The sequence below is a fragment of the Alligator mississippiensis genome, chromosome 1, assembly GCF_030867095.1.
Source record: "Alligator mississippiensis isolate rAllMis1 chromosome 1, rAllMis1, whole genome shotgun sequence".
Classification (NCBI taxonomy): domain Eukaryota; kingdom Metazoa; phylum Chordata; order Crocodylia; family Alligatoridae; genus Alligator; species Alligator mississippiensis.
In genome coordinates, this window is record NC_081824.1 from 443,284,316 (window position 1) to 443,300,404 (window position 16,089).

The following is a 16,089-nucleotide window of genomic DNA, read 5'->3' on the forward strand; positions in this document are numbered from 1 at the left end:
ATAGTGTGTTGCCGGGGCCTAACCATGCCCCCATGTCTCCCCCAGATCAGCACTGTGGAAGGGTAGGGAGGGCTTGCTTGAGTGCCCCACTCCTCAGCTTCTAACCTAAGCCACTGCAAGCATGTGCCTGCATTTGTTGATTCAAAAGTGAACACCTATCTACTTGTAAATCAGTTCAATCTCTGCAGATTAGACTAACCTGCAAAGTTTGAATCAATTCAGGTTTGGGCTTTTTGAATATTTGTACCTAGCCTTAGAGCACTAATTTTATAAGCAAATGTTGTATCTTCTGCTATACTGTTGTTGAGTCATGTTATGCCTGTCATCCTACACTCTCTTTCTCATGATAAAATCAATTGCCATGCAGTAAGCAGAGGTGAATGAATCCATCTTTGTTGCCAACATGAATATTGAACCATTTTTTTGAATCTGTATTTGTTTGAAGATATTCATTATTTTTGTTAGCATGCTTAGCATTTCTGTATAATTAAGAGGGAATCATGATGAAGACCATCAAATTCTTTCTTGAAATCTATGAAGTTTATGAGGAACATTTTTGTTGCTTGATACTGCCTTTAATGCTTGTGCTTGGTTGAACATTTGGTTGACACATGCTCTTTTGAGTTGAAAGACAGGCTGCTCTTCCTCTATTTCATTTTACTAATTCTTTCATTCTGCTTAGGATGAAAATCCAGAACATGTACACTTCTTCCACTGGCAGTAAAACACCTTGCCAGTTATTGCAGTAGTTTAGATTATCTCTATTTGACTATAATATAATTTTCCCATATTCTGCAAATTTTTTATTTTTTTTTTGGTCCTCTATTTTGTAGATTTTTATCACCTGTCTCAGCATCAGAAACTTCTAACCTTACACCAACGACTTGTCCTTCACTGGCAGCTATCCTGACTTTGAATATTTTATTTTCTTGTTATATCTTTGGCTAGGTGTTATATATTTTGATGTTTTAATTCACAGGGTTTAGTTTCTTTGTCAGAAATTCTTATGCTTTGGATCTGTTTAGCACGTGTGTTAAGTGTTCCATCTGTTGCTCCCTTGTTCTTTTACTTTGTTGTTTTGAAACAGGACCCCATTTGGTGTAAACATGCCACGTTGAGCTGATAAAGTGTTACATCTTTCAGCTTCTTCAGTAATGATATATATGTACTTCTTGCTGCCTTCTCTCATGCTGCTTTTTGTTGCTTTGCCCTTTGTATTATACAAACAGTTACTGCTGCTTTTTCAGAGCTGTTTTGGAGGAACCTGTTGTTAGCTTTGGTACCTCTTTATTTTCTTTCACACAAATCCTCATACCCTCATTTAGGCAGATTTTAGTTTTGCTTGTCTGTCAACCAGCATCAGCCATGGGGTCTCTCTTGTTCTGCAGAAAAGTTCATGATGCATCCTTGGTGAACCCTTACAGGGGATCTATGTCTTGTAGTACCATTACTTTTTTTTCTTTGATTCAAATTGCAGTTGCAATTGTAATGACTTGGCTGTTTATCTTTTCACTGTCAATTTTCTTTCTCTCTTTTTTGGGGCAGTGGAAGTAGGGGGGAGGGAGAGCTGCAGTTTTATTTTTAGTTTTGACATTAAATTAAGGATGATATTGACACTGGCAACTGTGTATGTTTTGATGTCCTGAAGAGTTTATCTAAGTTTATTTTTGGTACACAGATAGTCAATCTGGTTCCTTGTGATTGCAAGATACTCGGTGGTTAGTGTGTGGAAACTTTGTTTTCCAGACATCAGGTTCATGTGAGGCAGTTTACCACATTTTCACCATTTTGATTATTGGCCAAAGTCATGCTTTTTCTACATTGATGCTGGTCCTGGGTATGACTGAAAACTGCACCCTACTGGGGTTTGGGGTCACTATGGTGCGACTGCTTGTGGCAGAGCAGCCCCTAGAAAGTGCCACTAGGGCTAAATCCCAGGGAAGGGTGAGTTTGGGGTGCCCTAAAACTCCAGCCCCCACTGCCTTGTGGGTTACACCTTGGTGAGGAAAGGCTAGAGGAGCTGAACCTGAAACAAAAGTAAGGGAAGGGCCAAATTGTTGACCAGAATGGACACTTGGCTCTCTCTGGTGGATCAGGTGGCAAAGCAGGTATGCTCATCTCCCTGACTGGGAAGGCAGATGGCAAGAGATTTGTGTACAGTGTAAGGCATCAGTTCAGGTGCAATAGGACCTAATGGCTGTTGGCTTAGAAACTGGTATTTAAAGGTTTGCTTTTTGAGAATTGTTGCTTATAGGTGTGTGCATGTATATAATATGCATTAGAATAATTCAGGCTGAGCAGCAGGGGTTAACTGATTTTTAAGAGCTTGGGTCTCACATACACAGTGTCACACAGCCTTCATAGCAGACGGGCTGTCTAAGACAACAATGCCAACAGACACACGCAGTCTGGGAAACTGGGGGCATGTGCCATACTGTTCCATAACATGAAAAGGTGGCACCAGCTAACAAGGCCCCAGAGCAGGGGGGCCTGAGTCCCAGTTTTGGGGGAACAGACCAAATTAGGAGAAGAGCTGGAAGGACCAAATTAGGATGTGTGCATGTGATGAGCTACATGGACAGTATGATGAATGCAGAGAGACCAAGCAGTGATAGCCGTGGATGAAGAGTTATCAGGAGGGAAGGAGAATACTAAAGCAGAGACTTAAGAGGTAACAACGTGCCCTGCCTGGGTCCTCCTCCTCCTCCCTGAGAGGGTCCCCATCCCTGTCCCCAGGGAGGGGTCCCCGAGGCCACCATGGACAGAGGGTACACCACCAGTCCATCTCATCCATCCCACTGGAGGGAGAGAATGTGGGCCTCGGCATCTCACCTACGGGCTCCTGACATGCTGACATCTGATACCTGAGAGAGAGCCTCAGAGTGAAGCCTGCATCCTGGCCAGTTGTATTCTGACTCAGACAGCCCTAGAATTGGTAGATATATATAGAATTGTTTGATTGTATTGTTTCTTTTCTGTTATCACTGTGTATCAATAATTTTCCTATTATCAAATGAAAAGGTCATGGCCAGTCTGACGGTGGGTCTCCCACCCCCCAGAACAAGGTATCTGGGTCCTAAATCCAGAGACAACAATGGCTATTCACTGCATCCAGACTTGTCTTAGCATTGTCATGCCACTAGATTCTGACAGACCTGGATGAGAGAGTGCAGGCGACTCTGCATAAGTTTCCCTCACTTAAATCCAACTCATGCACAAGTCATGACATCATTTATATCTCTCATAGACACACTCAAGTCCTGTGGCAAAGGGCAAGCAGCAATGCAGCAGATGTGGATACACTGGGAGATGTAGCTGTAGGTCTGCATACAGGTGGCTGAGGGCACAAGGTTGCTTTCCACTGGACTGAAGCAGCAGTGGAATTCAGCAGCCCCCTGGGTGATTGAGCAACCCTATTTAGGTTCACACTGCTCACCTCCATAGTATGAGGAAGGGGCTAGAAAAGGTGCACTAAACATTGTTTGCTTCACCTTAACCTCAGTCAGCATACTGTGACTGATGGGGATCCCTCTATAGTGGTCAAAAAGCACACAAAAAGATAAAAAAACAAAACACAAAGGTAACACCACTCGCCATCAGTGCTTGGAATGTGCGCACACTGATGGAGTGTACAACAGCAGATGGACCAGAGAGAAGAACAACTATAGTTGGTAGAGAACTGGCCAGATTGAACTTTCAGATAGCAGCCCTGAGTGAAACTTGCCTAGTTGAAGGACAAATTACTGAAAAAGGAGCCAGCTACACATTCTTCTGGAGTGGCCGTAGTAAAGAAGAGCAATGTGAAGCTGATCTTGGGTTTGCCATCAAAACACAGCTAGTCAGCAAGCTTGCAAACCTCTCAAAGGGAGCGAATGATAGACTAATGAGACTCCCACTGTCTGAGCAAAGATGTGCAACTATCATCACCACTTATGCACCCACCATGACCAAACCAGATGTGATTAAAGACAAATTTTATAAGGCAAAGTCCTCGACTTCAGGAGGGCTGACTTCAATGAGCTAGGAAGATTAGTAGGAGAGGCATTGGGGTCTTAGACCTTCAATGAGATGGGAGTCTGTAAGGAAAGAAAAGAGCCCCAGAGAAGTAAAATGGCCCCACCTGAATTGCAAAGAACTCTGCAGGGCTCCTTCTTCACTCAGTGTTTCAGGAGTGGAGGAAGAGTCATCTGGAACGCCAGGATAAAAGGAGACTCGGGGCAGGAAAAAAGGGAGCACCAGAAACCAGAAGTGACTGACTCAGGCAGAGAGACAGCAGGGATAGCTGAAAGCACTGAGAAAGCTACGGAGACAGGGTTTAAGAGAAGCAACTCTGTGGAGGGAGCTGCCAGGGGAGAGAACCCTGAAGGAAACACCCAGAGAGAGACTGAAACTGCCAGGGAGGCAGTTAAAAGGTACCATAAAGACCCTAATAGCAGGGCTGAAGAAAAAAGGTACCATAAAGTTGTGACTATCAGGGCAGGATAAGTGCCAGTTTGTTTTCATTCTCCTTTTTGTTAGAGTGAGAGGGAAGTCATCCCAGATCAATAGTGCATTTGCAACTATCAGGACAATAGGCCAGTAGAAGAACTGGCTAGGATTAATGGCAGGTCTGTGCCAGGCTCCGAGCCAGGTGAAGTATAACCAGGCCCATTGGGGCTATTGATTAGCCAGACCTAGAGACCCACAGAACATTTTGTGTTGCTCAAAGGCAGATTGCTGAGAGAACTAAATTAACAACTGGTGGAATGGGCGAGGGCATAGGGGTTGGTGGAGCCCTCACTACACTAAGACAGATTGCAAGAGTGAAAGCATCAAAACCCACACGCCCCAGCATTCTATTTTATCCCATAACAACAAGTCGTGACAGGAAAGATCACGGATGTGTGGAGGAGTCCAGCAAAATGTCGTGGTGGACTTTGGCCTGCTAGCTGAGATGCTAAACTGTCTTGCTGCAGAAGATAGAGTAAGAGAGGGGAAAAAAGGAGAAAAACAACTCATGCAGGCGATGAGCACCAGAGATTGATGACACATAGAATGATAGAGGCAAACCTCTACCACAGATAGGGGCAGGACTTTGGGGGTGAAAGCCCACCATTGGACAGAGTCCAAGATGGGCGGTTGTTCCTCAAGCAGACAATCCTCCAAACTCAAAGGGAGTCATTCCCATTGCACACCAAGGAGGGCAGGAGTGCTAAAAAGCCGCCCCCATGGCTCAGCAAGAGCATCTAGGAATGCCTGAGAGCAAAAAAGGAGTCATATAAACAGTGGAAGCAAGGGGCTATCACCAAGAAGGATTACACCTCCATTGCTCGGGACTGCAGGGAGGCTGTTAGGAAGCCCAAGGCAGAGATGGAGCTAGGGCTAGCGACCAGAATTAGGGATAAGAAGAAGTCCTTTTTCAAATATATAAGGAGTAAAAAGAAGGCACTGGGGAATGTGGGGTCCCTACAGGACAGGTTTGGCAATCTGGTGATTGCAGCTAATGAAAAAGCTGACCTCTTTAACAAATTATTTGCCTCCATATTCCTGAACAGGGACCGAGACATTTCCTCCACTAGGATTATGGACGGACCCAGGGGAGGCACTGCCATGCCTAGGGTCAGTGATTACCTAGTTAGGGAATTGTTGGAGGGACTGGACATGTCTAAATCAGTAGGTCTAGATGCTCTTCACCCCAGGGTGCTGAGGGAATTGGCAGGAGTCATAGCAGGGCCTCTGGCATGGCTTTATGAGCACTCGTGGGGCTCTGGCCAGGTACCAGAGGATTGGAAAATGGCCAGTGTGGTCCCCATTTACAAGGAGAGAAAGGAGGACCCTGGCAATTATAGGCCAGTCAGTCTTACCTCAGTCCTTGGGAAGACCTTTGAGAAAATTATCAAGGAGCACATCTCCAAGAGTCCAGCAGGGGAGGTATTGCTCAGGGACAGCCAACATGAGTTCATTGAGGGCAGATCTTGCCTGACTAACCTGGTTTCCTTTTATGATCAGGTCACAAAGTCCCTGGACAAGGGCGTTGAGGTGGATGTCATCTTCCTGGACTTTAAGAAGGCCTTTGACATGGTTTCCCACCACATTCTCTCAAAAAAACTAGGTGACAGTGGCATTGATGCCTACACAGTCAGATGGGTGGCAAATTGGCTAGATGGTGGAACCCAGAGAGTGGTGGTGGATGTGTTGTTTTTGACCTGGAGGGATGTGGGCAGTGGAGTCCCCCAGGGCTCTGTCCTGGGGCCTGTACTGTTCAACATCTTTATCAGTGATCTAGATGTGGGTGTGGAAAGCATGCTGTCCAAATTTGCTGATGATATCAAGTTGTGGGATGAGGTAGGCACGCTGGAGGGGAGGGACAGAATCCAGCTAGATCTAGACAGGTTACAGAGGTGGGAGGATGAGAATAGGATGGAATTCAACACAGACTGCAAGGTATTTCATCTAGGGAGAAGGAATCAGCAACACACCTGTAGGCTGGGGAACACCCTTCCTGTCAACACAGTAGCAGAAAGGGATCTTGGAGTCATTGTTGACTCTAGGATGATCATGATCTGCCAATGCGAGAAAGCGGTCAGTAAGACTAATCACACCTTGTCATGCATCTACAGATGCATCACAAGCAGGTCCAGGGAGGTGATCCTTCTCCTCTATGCAGCTTTGGTCAGGCCACAGTTCGAGTACTGCATCCAGTTCTGGGTGCTGCACTTCAAGAGGGATGTGGCTAGCATTGAGAGGATCCACAGGAGGGCCACTTGCATGGTCAAGGGCAGGCCCTATGAAGAGAGGCTAAAGGGCCTGAACCTATTCAGCCCCCACAAGAGAAGGCTCAGAGGGGTCTGGTGGCCATACAAACTCACCAGCGGGGACCAGTGGGAATTGAGGGAGACTCTGTTGTCCTGGGCACCACCCGGGGTTACAAGGAAGAACGGCCACAAATTGTTAGAGAGAAGGTTCAGGCTGGACAACAGGAGACATTACTTTACAGTTAGGGCTGCCAGGCTCTGGAATGGGCTCCCAAGGGAGGTGGTGCTCTCTCCTACCTTAGGGGTCTTCAAGAGGAGGCTGGGTAGATATTTGGCTGGGTTGTTATGACCCTCTACTCATTCCTGCCCAGGGCAGGGGGTCAGACCTGATGATCTGTTTAGGTCCCTTCCAACCCAAAGCATTATGAAAGTATAAAGACCTCTAGTGTCTTATTGCAGAAATGCCTAGGGCAGATAAATTCATCTCCTTGGTGACTTTAATGCTAGAGTTGGCGCAGATCACCAGGCATGGCTAGCCATCACTGGACAAAATGGTGTTGGGAAATGCAACAGCAATGGACCCCTCTTGTTGCAGAAATGCACTGAACACAACCTCCTCATCACCAGGGATCCTGGTTTTCTCTGATTTAAATAATCTTCAGTTTTTTGGATTAAAAAAAGTAATAAAAAAATCCACATTTTTCCATGATTAAAATGAAACAAACACTACTAATATAGATATATCTGTATTAGTGGTGTTTCATTTTAATTGTGGAAAAATGTGGATTTTGATTACTCTTTTAATCTGAAAATTGGGGTTTGTTTTTTTTAAATCAGAGAAAACCAGGATCCCTGCTCATCATCAACAGTCTTCCACCTGCCAAACCACAATAAGATGTTTTGGATGCACCCATGCTCCAAGTACGGGCATCTCATTGGTCACGTCATCATCAGAAGAAACAGACAGGATGTCAGAGTGGCAAAAGCCAGGAGAAGTGCAGAATGCTGGACTGACCACAGGCTCATAGTCTCCAAGCTGAATATCCAGTTACATCCTAGTAGATGACCACAAGGCAAAAAACACCCAAAAGGCTCAATGTCTCCAAATTGAAACAGGAGAATGTGAAACAGGCATTTGTTGAAGAACTATGCAGCCAACTACTAACAATTGATGTAAACTCCAATAACATTGAGGAAAATTGGACATCCTTCAGAGACTCTGTGTCCTCAACTGCATATAATACCCTTGGTTCCACCACACATAAATATCAAAATTTGTTTGACAGCACTTCAGCACCTAAGAAGGTGTGATAGCTAGAACTAGAAGGGTTAATGAGTAGGTTATAACAGAGAAATCTGCTTTTTGAAGATATCTGGAGTAGGACTTATGAAACAGTTTCCTGTCTGTCTGGAGTATAATCCACAACAATATATATAACTGTTTACTCTAGTCATCAGACAGCATGAACTTTAAAAAGCAGAACTGAAGAAATAATCTGCAAACTGAGCTGATTTTAATAATTTTCACTTAGAGTCAGGAAAAAAAATAATGACCTAATCAAAAGGTATAATTAACATAGTGGGTTGAACTTGGGTGGGAACATGTTAATCTCAAACCCCAATGTGATGTGGTGTGATTTGCTTATTGGGTAAACCCAAGCTTAGGCAGTAACTTATTGTAATAATTTCTAACAACTTTTAACCCCATAGGATAACAGCTACAGAGTAAAATTATGAATGGCTATATAACCAAAAATTAGCATAAACAGGATATAAAAGAACATGCATGCTAAGTAACCCTCAGGAAGGACGGAACAGAAGGGGCATCGCTGTTCCATTCCCCCGGATCTCTCTTGTTCCCTCTGTGAACGAATACCAGATCCTGACTGAGGAACCTCCTCTGGTTCTTCTTCTGACAGCGTAAATTAGGGATGCCTGACTTCACTGAATCAACTTGACGTGTTTCTAACTGAGAGACTATCGATAAGTTACTAACCAAGTGAGAACTCTTGGTTAATTTTTCTATCTAATATTTTATTATTACTGCCAATTTTAATTTGTATTGTTATGTTGTCTGTTTATTAGCTTAACCTTTTTACTAACTGTTATATGTGTAAACTATATCTTTTGTTGTTATAAGTAAAATTTATTCTTTTTTTATAAGTGAAACTTGTCATTGCTTTCCTTCCCAATATCTCCTCCTCGATCCTGAACCAAAAAACCCAGTAGCTAATAAAGTTGCAGTGCTCAGTCAGTCTGCACTTAAATTGATATGCTCACAGTGCCCAGCTAGCCTGTGACAGAAGGCAACCTTCAACAACATCAAGAGGACTGTCCAACACAAACTCAGAGAGATACAAAACTCATGGCTGAACAGCTAGGCAGATGAGATCCAGTCCTACACAGATGGGAAAGATATGAAGAACTATGATGCTCTGAAGACCATCTATGGGCCATGGTCATCAGGAACATCTCCAATACTGAGTGCTGATGGCACCACACTGCTCATTGACAAAGGAAAGACACTGCAAAGATGGGCAGAACCTTTCAGCAACATCCTCAATCAACAATCGTCTATTAGTGAAGAGGAAATTGATCAACTGCATCAAGTAGACATTAATATAGCTCTTGCTGATTCTCCAACACTGACTGAAGTTGTGGAAGCAATTAACTTGCTGTCAAATGGCAAAGCACCTGGAGCAGATGCTATACCAGGAGAGATCTGCAAGGCTGGAGGGTTGTACAAGTTTCTGAAACTGACTGAATTCTTCAAGTCAATGTGGACTCGAGAAACTATACCCCAGGAGTACAAGGATGGATCCATCATTCACTTGTACAATCAGAAAAGCTATAGACAATCCTGCGACAACCACTGGTGCATCTTCTTGCTGTCAATAGCCAGCCAAATCCTTTCCCGAATTCTGCTGGATCATCTTGTGCAACACATTGAACAAAGGCTCTTGCCTGAGAGTCAGTGTGGGTTCAGAAAAGGATGTGGGAATATAGATATAGCATTTGCAACTCATCGACTTCAGGAGAAATGCCAGGAACTGTATTCCAATCTCTACATGACTTCCATTGGCCTGAAAAAAAGGATTTGATACAGTCAGTCGGGAGGGCCTTTGGAAGATCATGGCAAAATTTGGTTGCCCAGAGAAATTAATCACAATGGTTCAACAATTCCATGATGGCATGCTCACTCACATTGTGGGTGATGGCAAGTAATCTGAACCATTCCCAGTCACCAATGGAGTGAAGCAGGGCTGTGTGTTGGTCCCAGCCCTCTTCAGTATGATGTTCTCTGCCATGCTTTCCTTGATACTGTATTCCTCTTGTTACTGACATAGTTCTAGAAACCCTTCTTGTTACCTTCACATCCCTTGCTAGCTGCAACTCCGGTTGTACTTTGGCCTTCATGACTTCATCTCTGCATGCCCAAGCAATGCTTGTATACTCCTCTCTAGTTGTTTGTTCAATTTTCCACTTCTTATATGCTTCCTTTTTGTGATTTAGTTTACTCAAGAGTTCCCTGCTAAGTCAAGTGCGTCTTCTGCCATAATTGCTAGTCTTCCTGTACACTGCGATAGTTTGTTCCTGCACTCTCAGTAAGGTTTCCTTAAAGCACAGCCAGCTCTCCTGGACTCCTCTCTCCCTCAGACTAGCTTCTTAGGGGATCCTGCCCATGAGTTCCCTGAGGAAGTTGAAGTTTGCTTTTGTGAAGCCCAGGGTCCTTACTCTGCTGCTCTCCATGCTTCCTTTCCTCAGAATCCTGAACTCAATCAGCTTGTGGTCACTGCTGCCCAACTTGCCATCTACTAGTATGTTCCCAACCAATTTCTCCCTGTTTGTGAGCACCAGGTCAAGAAGAAAATGACCCCTAGTTGGCCACTTCACTAGTTGGCACTTGCACCAGGAAGTTGACCCCAACACTCCAAAAAAAATTCTGCATTGCCTACACACTGCTGTATTGCTCTCCCAGCAGATGTCAGGGTGGTTGAGGTCCCCCATGAGAACCAGGGCCTGTGATTGGGAAACTTCTGCTAGCTGTTTGAAGTGAGCCTCATCCACCATTTCTCCCTGATCTAGTGGTCTATAGCCAGAGGCAATGTGTAGGGGGGGCACAGGAGGACACATGCTCCCGCCCTGAGATTGGCTGCTGCTGAAGCCACCACTGGCTTTTGCTGGTGGTTGCCACCCCCTCCTTGCTGCTGATATGGATGCTGGTGGCTGCAGGCGGTCCCTGCCACCTGCCGCTTGCCCTCCCCCCAGCTGACACCACTGCAACTGCCTGCAGGCAGCTCCTGCTCAGCCCCCCCCCCCAATGTCTTTGCGGCCTCTTGCAGGCAGTCCCCACTCGCTGCCACCATGCCCTTGCCACCAATGCCATCGCTGCTGCCTGTGGGCAGTTGCCATGCTCTCCCAGTCTCTGGGGGCACACGTTGTTCATGTCTATAGCAGACCCCCACCGTGACATCACCCTTGTTCCTTTCTGCTCTGACCCTAACCCAGAGACATTCAACAAGCCTATCTCCAGTTTCATACTGGAGATCTGAGCAATCACATGGCCCTTTATATTAAGTGCATTGCCTTCTTCTCTTCTGCCCTGCCTGTCCTTCCTGAACAGACTATACCCATCCATAACAGTGCTGCAGTCATGTGAGCTATCCCACCAAGTCTGTTATTCCAATCATGTCATAGTTCCATGACTGTGCAAGGGCTTCCAATTCTTCCTGCTTGTTCCCCAGGCTCCATGTATTCATGTACAGGCACCTGAGGTAATTAGTCAATTGCCCTGATTTCTCAGAAGGAATGAGACTACCTCTCCTGTTTCCCCCTCCTACTTGCTCTCCCTCCAGGTCACCCACTTCCCCACTTAACTCAGGATTTTGGTTTCCATCCCCCAGTAAACCTAGTTTAAAGCCCTCCTCACTAGGTTAGCAAAGATGCTCTTCCCTCTCTTTCTCAGGTAGATACCATCTCTTCCTAGCAATCCTTCTTGGAACATCATCCCATCAGCAGAGAAGACTGATGACTGTCCCCTGAATGCCAAATCTGAGTTTGACATGCAGCAGAGTATGGACCATTGCTCTTCAGCTTGTGACAGAATTGCCAAGCAAATGTGGCCTTTGGCAGATTATGTACAAATATGTGGGAGTGCAGATGTATCAGTCAACAAAAATGAAAGTCTACCAACAATACTGAAGGTCTACAAAGCCATTGCGTTGCCAATCCTGATGTATGCATGCAAAACCTGCACGGTGTACAGGTATGCTATGAAGCTGAACCACTTCAGTGACTTGAAGTCTTGGGAAGATCTTGCTCAAATTGTTCCACCTGGTTTAGCCTCATCCATACTGGAGCTATAGTCTATGAGTGGAGGAGAACTGCTGAGGTAGAGCAGAAGCACAAACAATGTAAATCTTGCAACAGCAGCGTGTCCACTGTTGATCAAGCAACGCAAAGTGGCATCTCTTACTCGGTGTGCCATAGACAGTTCAAAGCACAAATTGGCCTGATCAGCCACTCGTGTGCTCACAGAAAACAAACCAACTAGTGATGTCATGGTCATCTTTGAATTTGAAGGCTGAACAACACATTGATACTGTAGAAACTTAGTGGTGAAGCTCTCCCATTGTTTGGGGATTTGATCGGTCAGAGGTTGTATATGATTATATAATTAATTTTTAATCTCTGTTATAGCTGTTTGCCTGTGTATATGTATACAACATTATATAATTGCTGTTTTCTTGTATTGTGTTTGAAATAAGTATAGCTGGAATAATTTGGCTGGTAATTGGTTCCTTATTTATCAGCATTTTTTTAATGCTTTGTATGTCCAAATTAATACTTATCATCTTGCTTTTTCAGCATTATGGCATTTCTCACTTTTAAATTGCTTTTGGCAGCTGGCCACTAAAATTACTTACTTCCTTTCTCCATTTCTTTCATCACCTTCCTGCTGCTGCTGCTGTAGCAACCACTGCTCTAATGATCCAGAACTTATTTTCATGGTTTGCTTAATCATAGCAAAGGACTTGACAGAACTTTTGCTTCCTGATGGCTTTCCCCAAAACTTGTTGAGAGAGAATCTCTTAGGATGCAGGTAGCCATAATGGCTGCCTTATGTTTCTATGACTTGAGGTTTTTTGAGTATGGGTTTTTGGCTTATCACTCTACCCTGGCCTGGAAAGACCAGTGCCCTGTTGTTCATCTGGTCTGTATCCTTTACCTTGTCCAGCTTTTGTAGCCTTAATAATGTGTAAACCTCTCACTTCAAAGGTTTATTGGACCACATGAGCCTTCCCACCAGGTGAGGTTCAATCACCAGAGGGGAGAATGTGTTAATTATATTTTTTAAAATTTGAGTGGGAAATGAGTTTGAAAGTAATTTTTCTTCCTTTGAAAGACTTTGTATTGGGTATAAAGGTAATTTTCTAAAATATTATTTCTTCCCAAATTAAGGTAATTTTTCCTGTGCTTGTGTTTTACTTTAGAAATGGCAGGGGACAGCTTCTCGGTACTTGTACTTAGTGCAGCTATAGGGGAGTGTGGCTTTGCATCAACTTTTGAAGCTTCCAATTCTGGCTGTAGCCTGTTCATTATATATAGTGCAACTTAGAGCAGCCTCAGTATTCCTTTAAGTTGCACCTTCCTGAAACCAGCCCCAAACACTGTGGGCAGACCTCCTTTTATTCAGCCGTGTCCCAGATGTTCTGCTGTACCTGCAGGTAATTTTCTTTCCATGTGAGAAATCTGCAAAGTAATGGATGCTTTGGCTTTCTAGGGACACTAAAAAGCATCTGGGAAGCTAGTAAAGTAGGTAAATTGCCCATATGGCAAGAAAATTGAACTTTTTTTACTTTGTTGTTGCTAAGGGATCAAATTAAAGACTGGAAACTGGAAATTTCATTTTTCTGCATCCTCAGTGGTGTCTGTGGAGCAGTGTTTATAGCATCATTGATATTTTTTGTATCAGTGGTTTGTGATGAGTTCTTACATTCACAATATTTATTAGTTATGTATTACAGATGAGAGTAGTTTGTCTTACAGAGAATTTTTGCATTTAAAAACTTGCCTAACTTTGTTCCAGCCATGCAGTTGGCCCAATAAAAGTTACCACCCCCAAAAATCCTTGCCTCTCATATTTCCTGCAACATCATGGCTACAACATCATTCTGGCTGCGTAGAGACATGCTGGGTTGCATTTTAATTAGAATGCATTGGAGCAGACTCAATTAATCGAGTCCGCTTCATGCTCTAATTAAAATGCTCCAGGATCACCTTACCGTCACATGTATTAAGCCCCCACATTTTTAAATGGCTATGGGGGCATTTTAACTAAAGCTTGTTGAATGGGCTTTAGTTAAAGTGCCCCAGCAACCATTTAAAAATGTCAGGGGGAGCTTAATATGTGTGATGGTGAGCCATTTTAATTCGAGCAGCTGTTGGGGAACCACTCTAAGAGAAACAGCCCCTCCCTACCCTCAAGCAGATGTATGGGCACCTTCTAATATTACTAGAGAATTATACGAATATCAGTAGAAAGTGTTAATGGATAATTTGATTAAAGCAATCAGATATCGCTATTTACCCACACAACTCTATAACGGTCCCAATTACAATTGGTCATGTATTAAAACAAACTTTACAAAAATATTTTATACTGTGCCTTTTGTCTGGAATTATAATTAAATAGGGGTCACAAGCAAAATTGTATAGCTTTGACCAAAGCATAAGGAATGCTATTGTGTGCCTCACTCTTCATCTCTGCTATGTTTTGGGGCTTTGTGACTGTAATTTTGGTGTGTTTTAGAGAGGCTGGAATGGATGTTCTTGTGGACACTTGGACATATGGTTACCCATGAATGCAGGGGACTTCCAATCTAAACAACAAATCCTATGAGTTTAATCGGTCTTTCTAAAAATCCATTACACTTGCTTTAGTCTTTCATGATGTCATAATTCTTCATTGATTCAGAGGGTTCATCAGCAAAAGCAGGGAAGACAAAACCTGATCTTGCCAATATTTCTAATATCAAGGGCATGAAAGCAAAAACTGAAGCAAAATATATAATTAAATATTCTGTTAACTTTTTCTTTTTATAAAATAAAAATAATTTTACAGGATCATAGGATATAGCAAAGTAGAGCTAGACGGGACCTCACAAAGTCATCTAGTCCAGCCTCCTGAGTAAAACATCCCGGCCTACTGTCTGTCTAACCTGCTCTTGAACACTTCCAAGGATGGAGAATCCACAATCTCTCTAATAAACCTGTTCAAAAGCTTGACCATCCCCATAGTCAGAAATTTCCTCTTAATCTCCACCCTCAGTTTCTGCTGCTGAACCTTAAGGCCTTTGCTCTTAATCCTGTCCCCTACAGCCACAGAGAAAAGCCCATCTCCATCCTCTCTATAATCACTCTTCAGGTATTTGAAGACTTATCAAATCTCCCTTCAATCTTCTCTTCTCCAGACTAAATAATGCTACCTCTTTCAGCTTGACCTCATACAAATCTTGCTTCCCAGGCCCCTAACCATAAATTAACAAACGTATTTATTTCTATTTTTGTTGATGTTTTACATTTTGAAAATGTACTGGTAAACCAAGTCTCTGTGATGCATCCATTACTGAAAACCAGTGCTTGCATACCATCATGGAGCAGACAGAGAATAGTGACAAATTTTGGTGGGCATCCATACTTCTGAAGGATCCTCCACAACACTTCTTGGCTGAGAGAGTCTAAAGCTTTCCTGAGGTCAAAGTAGGCTATGTAGAGGCTTTTGTTGTCCCCAGAATTTCTCCTGTCCCTTCTGAGGACATGAAGCCTGCCAAGTTTCAAAGAGATAGGTGCAGGGGGTTTGGAGAAACTGTACCCCAAAGTCTTGAAAGCAAAACTTGTGTTATGTGTATGTATTAAGCCACAGTGGGGTCAAAACTGCAAGCATGCTAGCCCTTGTGGAGGCCACAAAGCCTGCCAAGTTTCAAGGAGATAGGTGCAGAATACATCCAAAGTTGTGGGAGAAGTACCATCAACTCTGCCTGTGGAAGATCCTCTCCATCCAGTGGGAAGACAGATGCATCAAAGTTAGCATCCTCCTGCAAGCAAACTCCATGAATATTGAGGCTATGATCATCGGACATTGACTTCATTGGGCTGGCCATGTCATCCGGATGTCTGACTCCAGACTCCCAAAAAAAGTTTTATTCTCCCAGCTCAGACAAGCCATATGCTCAAAAGGAGGGCAGAGAAAGTGCTTCAGGTACCTTATCAAGACCAACTTTAAAAAAATGCAACATTGATGTCAACTCATAGGAGGCATCTCCCAGGAACACCCCAAACAGACTTCTTCTTG